A 15,117-nucleotide genomic window follows, 5' to 3' on the forward strand; every position below is an offset into this window, starting at 1 on the left:
TTTCACTCCTGAAAGGTCTGGCTCTAATTTTTAGACTATGCCCCCTAGTCCTAGAATCCCCAACCAGCGGAAATAGTTTCTCTCTATCTACCCTATCTGTTCCCATTAATATCCTGAAAACTTCAGTCAGGTCACCTCTTAACCTTCTAAATTCAAGGGAATACAACCTTAATTTATGTAAACTTTCCTCATAACCCTTGAAGTCCGGGTATCATTCTGGGAAACCTACACTGCACTCCCTCCAAGGCCAATATATCCTTCCTGAGGTGCGGTGCCCAGAACTGCTCCCAGTACTCCAGGTGTGGTCTAACCAGGGTTTTGGGATTTCCAGCATGCTGTCCTCTTCTTCTACTGTAAATACTGACACAAAGTAATTATTCAATGTGTCCGCCATTTCCCCATTGTAATTGACAATATCACCACTTGCGGTTTTTAAGGAGCCAACATTGCTCCTGACCACTCTCTTTTTCTTGATGTGACGATAAAAATTATTTGTATTAATTTTGAAATCCCTTGCAAGTTTCTTTTCATACTCCCTTTTTGTAGCTCTTGCTGTATGTTTTGTAACCCTTTGCTGTTCTTTGTATCTTTCCCATTCGCCAGGATCTGTGCTATTTTTGTATGCCCTTTCCTTTAGTTTTGTGCTGTCCCTTACCTCTTTAGTTGCCCACGGCTGTTTTTTTTGGCAAGTGTGGTAAACCACTGTTTGTATTCCACTGTGTACATGCCTGGACATGCCTCGGCTGACTCCTCCCACAAGTCCTAGTATAAAGGTGACTGCTCCCCAGCCCTTTGTATGTCTGGACCGGTCGACCACTCGAGGCAGACCTTCATTCTTTTGTTAATAAAAGCCTTTAGTTACTCTCTTAACTCTCAGTCTTTTATGAGTAATTGATAGCGCATCAATTTTATTAACAAAATTTTTATAATGGAGAAGATCCTCACACCAGCATGCCTGGACTTAGATCATCGGGAGGCGGACTCATCCACCAAGTTTACTCACTGGCTTAAGTGTTTCGAAAAATTCCTGACCGCCTCCGCAGCAATCAAATCGGACGAGGACAAACTGGATGTCCTGACCTCCAAAGTGAACCACCGAGTGTACTCGGTCATCCAAGACGCGACCTCGTACGCGGACGCTATCAAGCTCCTCAAGGACCAGTACACGCGCCCAGTGAACGAAGTGTACGCCAGGCACCTTCTGGGGAGTCGTAAACAACAACCTGGGGAATCGACCTTGGAATACCTTCAGGCACTGTCTGTGCTTGGCCGGGCCTGTGGTTGTAAGGATGTAAAGGCCGCCGTGTACACAGAGGAACTTATCCGGGACGCTTTTGTAGCGGGCCACAGATCCAATTACACCCGACAGCGACTGTTGGAGCAGAGTGACCTCGACCTCAACAAGGCCTCTGAACTCGCACTATCATTGGATGCAGCCTACCGGGGCATGGATGCCTACTCCTCTGCACCGTGGACGCCGCGGGGAATGACAGCCTGGGACACGGTAGGACCGCCTCATAGCGCCGTGCCACCCCAGCCACACCCCAGCAACGGCCCAACTACCGCAGCAGTGTCCCAAGGCCAGACAGCAGTGCCCCAAGGCCAGAAATGCTACTTCTGTGGCCAGGCAAAACACCCCAGAGCGCGCTGCCCGGCGAAAAACGCGATCTGCTCGGGCTGCGGGAAGAAGGGACACTACGCTAACGTCTGCAGGGCCAAAGCCACCCCGAACCCCAGCAGCGCCGCGTGTGGGCCATGCGGGCCGCCATCTTGGGCCTCCCCGGCCATGTGCGAACCACCGGTACAGCAGCCATTTTGGACGCCTCCAGCCACATGGGGATCATGGACGCCGCCATCTTGGACGACAGCCGGAACGCAGCAGGCCCCCAACACCGCCTCATCTGATACCCGCAGCGACACACCGACCCCTACGCTGGCATCCGTTACACTGGACCAAGCGAGACCGCACCAGCTGGCCAGTTCCACAATGGACATTAAGGTAAATGGCCATGATACAATCTGCCTTTTTGACTCTGGGAGCACGGAGAGCTTCATCCACCCCGACACGGTGCGGCGTTGCTCTCTCCCAGTCCTGCCTGCGCACCAGCGGATTTCTATGGCTTCCGAGTCCCAGTCGGCGGACATCGGCGGCTACTGCGTAGTGACACTCGTAGTAGACGGGACCGTGTACGATCATTTTAAACTTCTGGTCCTGCCCGACCTCTGCGCTGCCGTCCTGCTGGGGTTAGATTTTCAGTGCCACCTTAAAAGTGTTACGATGGCGTACGGTGGACCCCTACCCCCACTCACAGTCCGCAGCCAGCAGTTCCCAAATTGCCCGCCGCGCACCAGGTGCAACCTCTCCACACTCAGAGTCACCCCCCCCCAACTGTTTGCTAACCTCACCCCCGACTGTAAGCCCATCGCCACAAAGAGCAGGCGATACAGTGCCGGGGACAGGGTTTTCATTAAAACCGAAGTGGAGCGGCTCCTGAAGGAAGGGATTATTGAGGGCAGCACCAGCCCCTGGCGAGCCCAGGTTGTGGTCGTTAAGACCGGCGAGAAGCAGCGCCTGGTCATCGACTACAGCCAGACAATAAATCGCTACACCCTGCTGGACGCCTACCCACTCCCCCGCATAGCTGATATGGTCAACCAGATCGCGCAGTACCGCGTCTTCTCGACCATTGACCTGAAATCAGCGTACCACCAGCTCCCTATCCGCCCTGAGGACCGCCAGTATACTGCCTTTGAGGCAAACGGCCGCCTCTACCACTTCCTTAGGGTTCCCTTTGGCGTCACCAACGGGGTCTCCGTCTTCCAAAGGGAGATGGACCGGATGGTAGATCAAAATGCGTTGCAGGCCACTTTCCCATATCTGGACAATGTGACCATCTGCGGCCGTGACTTGCAGGACCATGACGCAAACCTCGAAAAATTCCTCCGCACCGCCCAACTCCTGAACCTGACATATAACAAGGAGAAGTGCATATTCCGCACAAACCGCCTCGCCATCCTTGGCTGTGTTGTGGAACACGGAGTCATCGGCCCCGACCCCGACCGGATGCGTCCCCTTATGGAACTCCCACTGCCCCACTGCCTCAAGGCCCTGAAGAGGTGCCTAGGGTTTTTCTCCTATTATGCCCAGTGGGTCCCCTACTATGCGGACAAGGCCCATCCGCTGATCAAGTCCACCTCTTTTCCCTTGACGGCAGAGGCCCGCTTAGCCTTCCACCGTATCAAGGAAGACATTGCCAAAGCCACCATGCACGCAGTGGACGAATCCATCCCCTCCAGGTGGAAAGCGACGCGTCCGACTTTGCCCTGGCCGCTACCCTCAATCAGGCGGGGAGACCCGTGGCCTTCTTTTCACGAACCCTCCAAGGCCCGGAGACCAGACACTCCGCTGTTGAGAAGGAGGCCCAGGCGATTGTGGAGGCTGTGCGTCATTGGAGGCACTACCTGGCCGGAAAACGATTTACCCTGCTCACTGACCAACGTTCAGTTGCTTTCATGTTTAACAACAAGCAGAGGGGCAAAATCAAAAATGACAAGATCTTGAGGTGGAGAATCGAACTTTCCACCTACAATTACGAGATCTTGTACCGGCCCGGGAAGCTCAATGAACCCCCGGATGCGCTATCGCGTGGCACCTGCGCCAGCGCGCAGATCGATAGGCTGCGGGCCCTCCACAATGACCTCTGCCACCCGGGGGTCACCAGGTTCTTCCACTTCATCAAGGCCCGCAACCTGCCTTACTCTATTGAGGAGGTCAGGACCATGACCAGGAACTGCCAAGTCTGCGCTGAGTGCAAACCGCACTTTTATAGACCAGACAGGGCCCACCTGATAAAAGCCACTCGCCCCTTCGAGCGCCTGAGCGTTGATTTTAAAGGGCCTCTCCCCTCCTCCGACCGCAATGTGTACTTCCTCAATATTATTGATGAGTACTCCCGTTTCCCGTTCGCCATCCCCTGCCCGGACATGACCAGTGCCACGGTCATTAAATGTCTGAACGACCTCTTCACCCTGTTCGGTTTCCCCAGCTATATCCATAGCGACCGGGGCTCATCGTTTATGAGCGACGAACTCCGTCAGTACCTGCTAACTAGGGGTATTGCCACAAGCAGGACCACCAGTTACAACCCCCGGGGGAACGGACAGGTGGAAAGAGAAAATGCGACAGTTTGGAAGGCCGCCCTGCTAGCCTTAAAGTCTAGGGGCCTTCCAACCTCCCGCTGGCAGGATGTGCTCCCCGATGCGCTCCACTCTATTCGGTCACTGCTCTGCACTGCCACTAACGCCACCCCTCATGAGAAAATGTTTGTCTTCCCAAGGAAGTCCACATCGGGGACATCGCTACCGCCATGGCTGACGTCCCCAGGGCCGGTCCTACTGAGAAGGCACGTGAGGACCCATAAAACGGACCCCCTGGTCGAGAGGGTCGACCTCCTCCACGCCAACCCCCAGTATGCTTACATTGCATACCCGGACGGGCGGGAGGACACAGTCTCCATAAGAGACCTTGCACCCTCGGGGGCCGCAGTAACCCACTACTCACTACCACACCCCGCCACGATCCGATATCCAGCCCCAGCAGACGGCTGGCCTGGGCCCCGCGACCCGCTCGACATCTACGAGGACGACACGCCTGTGCCACAGCCCACGCAGGACTCGACGCCGGAAGCTCCACTACCCCTGCCGTCGCCACGCCGATCACAGCGGCAGACAAGACCTCCGGAGAGACTCCAATACACTAACTTTTAATACACTTCACCCCGCCGGACTCAATTTTAAACAAGGGGTGAATGTGGTAAACCACTGTTTGTATTCCACTGTGTACATGCCTGGACATGCCTCGGCTGACTCCTCCCACAAGTCCTAGTATAAAGGTGACTGCTCCCCAGCCCTTTGTATTTCTGGACCGGTCGACCACTCGAGGCAGACCTTCATTCTTTTGTTAATAAAAGCCTTTAGTTACTCTCTTAACTCTCAGTCTTTTATGAGTAATTGATAGCGCATCAGTAAGTAGAGCTCTTGCCCCTCAGGGGTATAAACTAGTTCTGTGGCATGTTAAATTTCTTTTTTTAAACATCTTCCACTGATCTTCTGTCATATTACCCAGTGACAGATTTGCCCAGTTTACTGTGGACAGTCTCTACCTCGTCCCATTGAAAGCCGGCCTTACCTATGTCTAGAATCTTGTATGATTGTTTGTGGAGCTATTTCCCAGTTGTTTGTAACCCAGAATCAGTGGGTTGAAATCTTGCTTTGTGATATTAGTAATGGACATGATAACAACAACAACTTGCATTTATATAGCGCCTTCAACGTAGTAAAACATCCCAAATCGCTTCATAGCTTGACACGAAATTCCATTTTAACTGTTGTGATTTGACGATGTGTCGAATGAATGAGTCAGAGAGAAAAAACAAATCACCACAGGTTAAATGTGATGACCTTGTCAGTGGTTTATATATTGATGGAGTGAGTTAAGTACAATGTCTGGATGAACCTCAGTGGTCTGGGGTGCAGGCTTCAAACCTGTAGCTGTCTAGCGACAGAGTGGCTCGATTCCACCTTCCAGGCGGTGTTCTTGACTCTCATCTTCAATACAGACTTTATAAAAATATTCTTTGCATTTAGGCCGGAGTGTGACTGCTCACAATATATACCAACAGCGGCTTGTGTTTATTGAGCCTTACAGACACAGAGGGAGGCCATTTGGCCCGTCGCGCCTCTTTGAAAGAGCTGTTCAATTTACTTCCACATCCCCAACTTCTTCCCAATAACACTGCAAGTAAGTTCTCTTTCAAATAAATGTCCAATTGATTTTGTAAGCTTGTGTAGGAGCAGAGGAACATAGGAACAGGAGCAGGCCGTTCAGCCCCTTGAGCCTGTTTCGTCATTCAATGAAATCATGGCTGATCTGCGATTTAACTCCATATACCCGACCTTGGCCCATATCCCTTAATAGCTTTGGTTAACAAAAAGTTATCAATCTCCGATTTAAAATTAACAATTGATCTAGTATCAATTGCCATTTGTGGAAGAGAGTTCCAAACTTCTACCACCCTTTGTGTGTAGAAGTGCTTCCTAATTTCACTCCTGAAAGGTCTGGCTCTAATTTTTAGACTATGCCCCCTAGTCCTAGAATCCCCAACCAGCGGAAATAGTTTCTCTCTATCTACCCTATCTGTTCCCATTAATATCCTGAAAACTTCAGTCAGATCACCTCTTAACCTTCTAAATTCAAGGGAATACAACCTTAATTTATGTAAACTTTCCTCATAACATAACCCTTGAAGTCCGGGTATCATTCTGGGAAACCTACACTGCACTCCCTCCAAGGCCAATATATCCTTCCTGAGGTGCGGTGCCCAGAACTGCTCCCAGTACTCCAGGTGTGGTCTAACCAGGGTTTTGGGATTTCCAGCATGCTGTCCTCTTCTTCTACTGTAAATACTGACAGAAAGTAATTATTCAATGTGTCCGCCATTTCCCCATTGTAATTGACAATATCACCACTTGCGGTTTTTAAGGAGCCAACATTGCTCCTGACCACTCTCTTTTTCTTGATGTGACGATAAAAATTATTTGTATTAATTTTGAAATCCCTTGCAAGTTTCTTTTCATACTCCCCTTTTGTAGCTCTTGCTATATGTTTTGTAACCCTTTGCTGTTCTTTGTATCTTTCCCATTCGCCAGGATCTGTGCTATTTTTGTATGCCCTTTCCTTTAGTTTTGTGCTGTCCCTTACCTCTTTAGTTGCCCACGGCTGTTTTTTTTGGCAAGTGTGGTAAACCACTGTTTGTATTCCACTGTGTACATGCCTGGACATGCCTCGGCTGACTCCTCCCACAAGTCCTAGTATAAAGGTGACTGCTCCCCAGCCCTTTGTATTTCTGGACCGGTCGACCACTCGAGGCAGACCTTCATTCTTTTGTTAATAAAAGCCTTTAGTTACTCTCTTAACTCTCAGTCTTTTATGAGTAATTGATAGCGCATCAGCAAGTAGAGCTCTTGCCCCTCAGGGGTATAAAGTGGTTCTGTATCATGTTAAATTTCTTTTTTTAAACATCTTCCACTGATCTTCTGTCATATTACCCAGTGACAGCTTTGCCCAGTTTACTGTGGACAGTCTCTACCTCATCCCATTGAAAGCCGGCCTTACCTATGTCTAGAATCTTGTATGATTGTTTGTGGAGCTATTTCCCAGTTGTTTGTAACCCAGAATCAGTGGGTTGAAATCTTGCTTTGTGATATTAGTAATGGACATGATAACAACAACAACTTGCATTTATATAGCGCCTTCAACGCAGTAAAACATCCCAAATCGCTTCATAGCTTGACACGAAATTCCATTTTAACTGTTGTGATTTGACGATGTGTCGAATGAATGAGTCAGAGAGAAAAAACAAATCACCACAAGTTAAATGTGATGACCTTGTCAGTGGTTTATATATTGATGGAGTGAGTTAAGTATAATGCCTGGATGAACCTCAGTGGTCTGGGGTGCAGGCTTCAAACTTGTCGCTGTCTAGCGACAGAGTGGCTCGATTCCACCTTCCAGGCGGTGGTCTTGACTCTCATCTTCAATACAGACTTAAAAAAAATATTCTTTCCATTTAGGCCGGAGTGTGACTGCTCACAATATATACCAACAACGGCTTGTGTTTATTGAATCTTACAGACACAGAGAGAGGCCATTTGGCCCGACGTGCCTCTTTGAAAGAGCTGTTCAATTTACTTCCACATCCCCAGCTTCTTCCCAATAACACTTCAAGTAAGTTCTCTTTCAAATAAATGTCCAATTGACTTTTGTAAGTTTGTGTAGGAACAGAGGAACAGGAGCAGGCCGTTCAGCCACTTGAGCCTGTTTCGTCATTCAATGAGATCATGGCTGATCTGCGATTTAACTCCATATACCTGACCTTGGCCCATATCCCTTAATAGCTTTGGTTAACAAAAAGTTATCAATCTCCGATTTAAAATTAACAATTGATCTAGTATCAATTGCCATTTGTGGAAGAGAGTTCCAAACTTCTACCACCCTTTGTGTGTAGAAGTGTTTCCTAATTTCACTCCTGAAAGGTCTGGCTCTAATTTTTAGACTATGCCCCCTAGTCCTGGAATCCCCAACCAGCGGAAATAGTTTCTCTCTATCTACCCTATCTGTTCCCCTTAATATCCTGAAAACTTCAGTCAGATCACCTCTTAACCTTCTAATTTCTACGGAATACAACCTTAATTTATGTAATCTTTCCTCGTAACATAACCCTTGAAGTCCGGGTATCATTCTGGGAAACCTACACTGCACTCCCTCCAAGGCCAATATCTCCTTCCTAAGGTGTGGTGCCCAGAACTGCTCCCAGTACTCCAGGTGTGGTCTAACCAGGGTTTTGTGTTGCTGCAGCATAACTTCTACCCCCTTGTATTCTCGCCCTCTAGATATAAAGGCCAGCATTCCATTAGATTTTTTTGATTATTTTCTGTACCTGTTCATGACATTTTAATGATCTATATACCTGAACCCCCAAGTCCATTTGGACATCCACCGTTTTTAGCTTTTCACCATTTAAAAATACCCTGTTCTATCCTTTTCAGGTCCAAAGTGGATGACCTCACATTTTCTTACATTGAAATCCATTTGCCACCGTTTTGCCCATTCACTTAATCTATCAATATCCCTTTGTAATTTTATGCTTTCATCTATATTGCTCACAAGGTCGCCCATCTTTGTGTCATCGCCAAATTTAGATATATACTTCCTATGCCATCATCTAAGTCGTTAATAAATATTGTGAATAATTGCGGCCCCAACTCAGATCCCTGCGGGACACCACTAGTCACATCCTGCCAATTTGAGTACCTGCCCATTATCCCTACTCTCTGTCTCCTGCCGCTCAGCCAATTTCCTAACCAGGTCAATAATTTGTCCTCAATTCTGTGGGCTTCTACCTTAGTTAACAGTCTCTTATGTGGGACTTTATCAAATGCCTTCTGGAAGTCCATATAAATAACATCCATAGACATTCCCCTGTCCACTACTTTAGTCACCTCTTCACAAGATTCAATCCGGTTTGTCAGGCATGTCCTGCCTTTCACAAATTCATGCTGGCTCTGCTGAAAATTTGCGAGGTGTTCAGTCACCCTGTCCTTAATTATAGACTCTAGCAATTTCCTGACAACAGATGTTAGGCTAACTGGTTGATAATTCCCGCTTTTCCTTCTCGCGCCATTCTTTAAAACTGGAGTGACATGCTCAATTTTCCAATCTAAAGGGTCGGTTCCTGAATCAAGAGAACTTTGGAAGATTATAGTTAGGGCATCTGCAATGTACTCACCCACTTCCTTTAAAAACTCTGGGATGGAAACCATCTGGTCCTGGGGATTTGTCACTCTTTAACGCCATTATTTTCTTCATTACTGTTATTTTACTTACATTAATTTCATTGAGTCCCTCTTCCGATTCAATATTAGTTTCTTTGGGATTTCCAGCATGCTGTCCTCTTCTTCTACTGTAAATACTGGCACAAAGTAATTATTCAATGTGTCCACCATTTCCCCATTGTAATTGACAATATCACCACTTTGTTTTTAAGGAGCCAACATTGCTCCTGACCACTCTCTTTTTCTTGATGTGACGATAAAAATTATTTGTATTAATTTTGAAATCCCTTGCAAGTTTCTTTTCATACTCCCTTTTTGTAGCTCTTGCTGTATGTTTTGTAACCCTTTGCTGTTCTTTGTATCTTTCCCATTGGCCAGGATCTGTGCTATTTTTGTTTGCCCTTTCCTTTAGTTTGATTCTGTCCTTTACCTCTTTAGTTGTCCATGGCTGGGTTTTTTGGCAAGTAGATCTCTTGCCCCTCAGGGGTATAAACTGGTTCTGTATCATGTTAAATTTCTTTTGTTAAACATCTTCCACTGATCTTCTGTCATATTACCCAGTGACAGATTTACCCAGTTTACTGTGGACAGTCTCTGCCTCATCCCATTGAAAGTCGGCCTTACCTAAATCTAGAATCTTGTATGATTGTTTGTGGAGCTATTTCCCAGTTGTTTGTAACCCAGAATCAGTGGGTTGAAATCTTGCTTTGTGATATTAGTAATGGACATGATAACAACAACAACTTGCATTTATATAGCGCCTTCAACGTAGTAAAACATCCCAAATCGCTTCATAGCTTGACACGAAATTCCATTTTAACTGTTGTGATTTGACGATGTGTCGAATGAATGAGTCAGAGAGAAAAAACAAATCACCACAAGTTAAATGTGATGACCTTGTCAGTGGTTTATATATTGATGGAGTGAGTTAAGTACAATACCTGGATGAACCTCAGTGGTCTGGGGTGCAGGCTTCAAACCTGAAGCTGTCAAGTAACAGAATGGCTCGATTCCACTTTCCAGGCAGTGCTCTTGACTCTCAGCTTCAATACAGACTTAAAAAAAATATTCTTTCCATTTAGGCCGGAGTGTGACCGCTCACAATATATGCCAACAATGACTTGTGTTTATTGAATTTTACAGACACAGAGGGAGGCCATTTGGCCCGTGGCACCTCTTTGAAAGAGCTGTTCAATTTACTTCCACATCCCCAGCTTCTTCCCAATAACACTGCAAGTAAGTTCTCTTTCAAATAAATGTCCAATTGACTTTTGTAAGTTTGTGTAGGAGCAGAGGAACATAGGAACAGGAGCAGGCCGTTCAGCCCCTTGAGCCTGTTTCGTCATTCATTGAGATCATGGCTGATCTGCGATTTAACTCCATATACCCAAACTTGGCCCATATCCCTTAGAAGCTTTGGTTAACAAAAAGTTATCAATCTCCGATTTAGAATTAACAATTGATCTAGTATCAATTGCCATTTGTGGAAGAGATTTCCAATCTTCTACCACCCTTTGTGTGTAGAAGTGTTTCCTAATTTCACTCCTGAAAGGTCTGGCTCTAATTTTTAAACTATGCCCCCTAGTCCTAGAATCCCCAACCAGCGGAATTAGTTTCACTCTATCTACCCTATCTGTTCCCCTTAATATCCTGAAAACTTCCGTCACATCACCTCTTAACCTTTTAAATTCTAGGGAATACAACCTTAATTTGTGTAATCTTTCCTCATAACATATCCCTTGAAGTCCGGGTATCATTCTGGGAAACCTACACTGCACTCCCTCCAATGCCAACATATCCTTCCTAAGGTATGGTGCCCAGAACTGCACATAGTACTCCAGGTGTGGTCTAACCAGGGTTTTGTATAGCTACAGTATAACTTCTACCCCCTTGTATTCTAGCCTCCTAGATATAAAGGCCAGCATCCCATTAGCGTTTTTGGTTATTTTCTGTACCTTTTCATGACATTTTAATGATCTATATACCTGAACCCTGTGGAAATTGACATTATACTTAGCATGCTGGGTAGAATAGAGTGGCCAAGTAAAAGAACAAACTTGCTTAGTTTGTAGCTAAAGCAAGAAAAATTAAATGTGTCACAACGTGTCCAGGACCAGGAGGTCTTTCATAATACCCACCCACATTGAGGATGTGATAACAGCTATAATTGACTCACTAGCACAAGGGAGGCATATGGCTATAGAATAGATAAACTATTAAGGATTGTCGCTAGACAAAGAAGCTATACTATTAAGTAAGCTAATCATCTTGATAACAAGATGATCAGACATGAGTAAGTAAATCATTTTGGTAACAAGATTCAGACAGAACCTCCTGACAGAATATATGATTAACTAACCTTGTCTGGAGATATTTCTGTCCTGCTGACCTTTTGATTGTCCTTGTGCAAGCTCTTAATGTGTTTAAAATGATACAATACCATTACACGTGATTTATGGAACGCTTGCTTGTTTGAGTGTATAAATATGCTGCATTCACTGATGTTCGGTGGGGATGTTGGCCTAGCCTTTGTCCAGGCAGCTCTCTCCTTGTGCAAGTAAAATTAAACTAACAATCTGACGGTACTGCTTGTGTTTTAGAGTCTTACTTGGAGTAGAGATTTCGACCGTAAAACTTGGAGGTCCCACCGAGATCGCTTACTACCTACCGGTGAGTAAACGGACAAAAGCACGCTGACTCTCTAAGAACGGACCCTAACTGGCCAGTTATCAGTGGCGCTTAGTCACCAAAGGGGTTCCTCCTTGGACAAGTACAGTAGTGTAGTCTGTTTGTCTCGGCGGGAGTACTGCGATCTGTTAAGACTCATTTCAGGGTTAAGTTGGAAATTTTTGTTATCACTTCCTCTTTCAGCTTGACAGAAAAGGGAGACAGATTTCGAAAACCTGAACCCTGAAAGGAAGGTAAGAAGAGACGTCTGTAGAGGTCCCTGTTTCTTGAAGGAAGGAAACGATTACTTTTGAAAGAAAGGGAGAGATATCCTTGAAATAGAGGAAAAGTAAAAAAAAAGGGACGCTCATCCTTGAAAGATAGGACTTATCCTTGAAAGAAAGGATTTTAAAGTAATAAGTTTTACTGTTAAGGACTCAGTCTGTAGGGGCATACAACGCAGACCGAGAATTGGCTATTTTTTTAGTTAGAGTATAAGAATTTTGATCTCTATACCCCTCTGGGTTTTTGCAATTTTTGTCATCTCTGTAATATTTTTTAGCTTTGTATTATTGTGCGACTATTGTCTGTGAGCTCTTGGAAAAACATAACAGGGGATTCAACAGGGGAGGTTGGGTCTGAGAAACACTTAAATTGGTAAAGAGTAAAAAGTGATCAGGGGCTCGCAACCAATAAAAATGGGAGCCAGAGCAAGTAAAATACCAGAAAAAGGCACACCTGCCTGTTACATGCTCCAGAATTGTGGTCAGACATCAATAGATGACTTACCCAAATGGGTAAAATGGACCAAAAAGGGGAAAAGGCCATTCCCACCGGATGGTACATTTAATCTAGACTGAATAACGTGTCTCGAGGGGTGTCTCTTAGAAGGGGACCCAGGGAGAAGTGGTAGAAAGAAAGTAAACTGGTCGGCATTTGGAGATTGGAAACGGGAAGCTGAGAAAAGACGCGAACGAAGTATTGAAGCTAGTAACACAGGACATAGTGAGAAAAAGCGAGTCGAAGAAAGTAAAGGGGATGTATGTATCCAAAAACAAATGGTACTAAGAAGAGCACAAAGAAACAAGCCCGCTGCCCCTCGTTGGGCTGCAGAGGAAAGGGATGAAGTAGATGATGATTGGCCGTGGTATCCACCCCTGCCTCCACATTATGTAGCCCCACCTGATAATAATAACCTCCTTGTTGGTAACAATGATAGATTGCCGGCTCTACCACCCCCACCCCCAGTAGACAATGATGAAACACAAAACCCTCAACCACAGGCAAATGGCGAAAGGAGGGATGGCCCGGCTGCCTACACTCGTAGTCAAGGGTCCGGTGATCCGTCCACATCAACACCCACCAGTATGTGCCCTCTTAGGTACTTTCCTAACAACAACCCAGCTGGTGGAGACCCGATAGGGGTCCATAGACCATGGACTGCTGCCGAACTTAGAGCCATGGTAGATGGGCTCCCAGATCCCCGATTAGACCTAGAAAAATCCATAGACCAACTAAAGACCATTGTTCTCTGTCATGAACCAAGTATTCTGGATGCGGAACAATTGTTTAAAGCCTGGATGAAAGATTCAAAATTTAAGGCTTTTGAGGAAGGGGACGGTGGGTTTAAAGGATTTAGGGACCTTCGTGGGTCACAAAACCCAGGTCCTACTGCCATGCCCGATGCTAATTTCTGGAATAACTGTTGGGCCGCAATGCATACTAAATTCCCAAAGAAGACTAATTGGGCAAAAATTATGGAAACAACCCAGAAAAAGGATGAGGATATAGAAGATTATGTAGAAAGATTGGAGGTAATAGTGGCCCAACATTCGGGATTGCCAAAAGAATCCCAAGGAGCACCCATGGTCAACGCATTAGTAAATGGCCTTAGACCAGAATTAAAAGACCCTCTAAAATTGGTTTGCCTGGGATGGAGACAGAAAAGCCTCCCAGAGTTGGTGGCCAGATTGAAAAACTTACAGGAAAGAAATTCCGAATCTAAGAATAAGGTCACCGTTCTTATGGAACAAACCACTGAACCCACTATGTATTACCAAGGCCAACAGTATCCACAGCAAAATAGGGGAAGGGGCTGAGGTTTCGGAAACAAAAGAGGATTCGGAGGTAGAAATAGAAGAGGTATGGGACGAGGGGGTCAGTGGAACAAAGGTGGGGGAGGTACAAGCTGCTATAATTGTGGACAAATGGGACATTGGAAAGCCAATTGCCCTTGCCCACCACGCCAACAACAACAGCAAAACTGGCAATTACAAGAAAATGGGGGACAAGGTAATGAATTTACCCAGGGGAATGGTTCTACCCAAGCGCAGGCTCACACCCGCCCGCAAGCGAATTTTTCAGTCCACAACCCATGGGGAGCACAAAATGCTACCCAGAATCAAAGTGGACAAAGTTTAAATTTGCCCTATTCAGCATGACGCCTGGGACCTGACCCACAGATTGCCCAAAAGCAATTACCCCTAGTACGATTGCCTGCAGTTTCAACCAATATGACAGAAGAGCCCACCTTAATAATAAATATGGAGGGAAAAGAAATTCCTTTTCTGGTAGATACGGGAGCCACCAATTCAGTGTTGACAAAACAATATGCAGAAGGAATTCCGTATACAGCCAATAGTGCCAGTTGCATAGGATTGTCAGGAGTTACTCAGACCATGACTTGGTCAGAACCCCTCAATGTGCAAGTAGATAATTACAGGAATCAACATACTTTTTTACTGCCTCAAGAAGTACCAGTGAATTTATTAGGAAGAGACTTATTATGCAAAATGAAGGTAACGATTGTTTGCTCTGAAAAAGGACTTGAAGCCCATGTTCCCGTAGACAGATGTGGTATGTACCCACTACAGATCAAATTGTCCCTGGTCCTATATGCATGGCAGATTTGTGAAGATGGTCTTAGCAAAACATTGTCAACTATTATAGGCTCCCTCCAATTTGTCCTTAGATCGGTGTCCGAATACCAGAAAGAATTGCATTTGGGCCATTGGCATACAGAGCTCCATTGCACAGCCTTTTATGATGAGACAAGAA

At 46.0% G+C, this 15,117-nt stretch overlaps 3 non-coding genes across 3 annotated transcripts; all 3 read left to right on the forward strand.

Annotated features, from left to right (window-relative positions):
- Positions 1-5,503: 5,503 nt before the first annotated feature.
- Positions 5,504-5,590, forward strand: trnastop-uca (transfer RNA opal suppressor (anticodon UCA)). The gene has a single exon. It is a non-coding gene; the product is annotated as a tRNA-Sec (tRNA).
- Positions 5,591-7,489: 1,899 nt separating this feature from the next.
- trnastop-uca (transfer RNA opal suppressor (anticodon UCA)) lies at positions 7,490-7,576 on the forward strand. The gene has a single exon. It is a non-coding gene; the product is annotated as a tRNA-Sec (tRNA).
- Positions 7,577-10,332: 2,756 nt separating this feature from the next.
- Positions 10,333-10,419, forward strand: trnastop-uca (transfer RNA opal suppressor (anticodon UCA)). Its single transcript has one exon. It is a non-coding gene; the product is annotated as a tRNA-Sec (tRNA).
- The last annotated feature ends 4,698 nt before the right edge of the window (positions 10,420-15,117 follow it).

The sequence above is a fragment of the Somniosus microcephalus genome, chromosome 9, assembly GCF_052327205.1.
Source record: "Somniosus microcephalus isolate GS21.2 chromosome 9, FLI_Smic_1.0, whole genome shotgun sequence".
Lineage (NCBI taxonomy): Eukaryota > Metazoa > Chordata > Chondrichthyes > Squaliformes > Somniosidae > Somniosus > Somniosus microcephalus.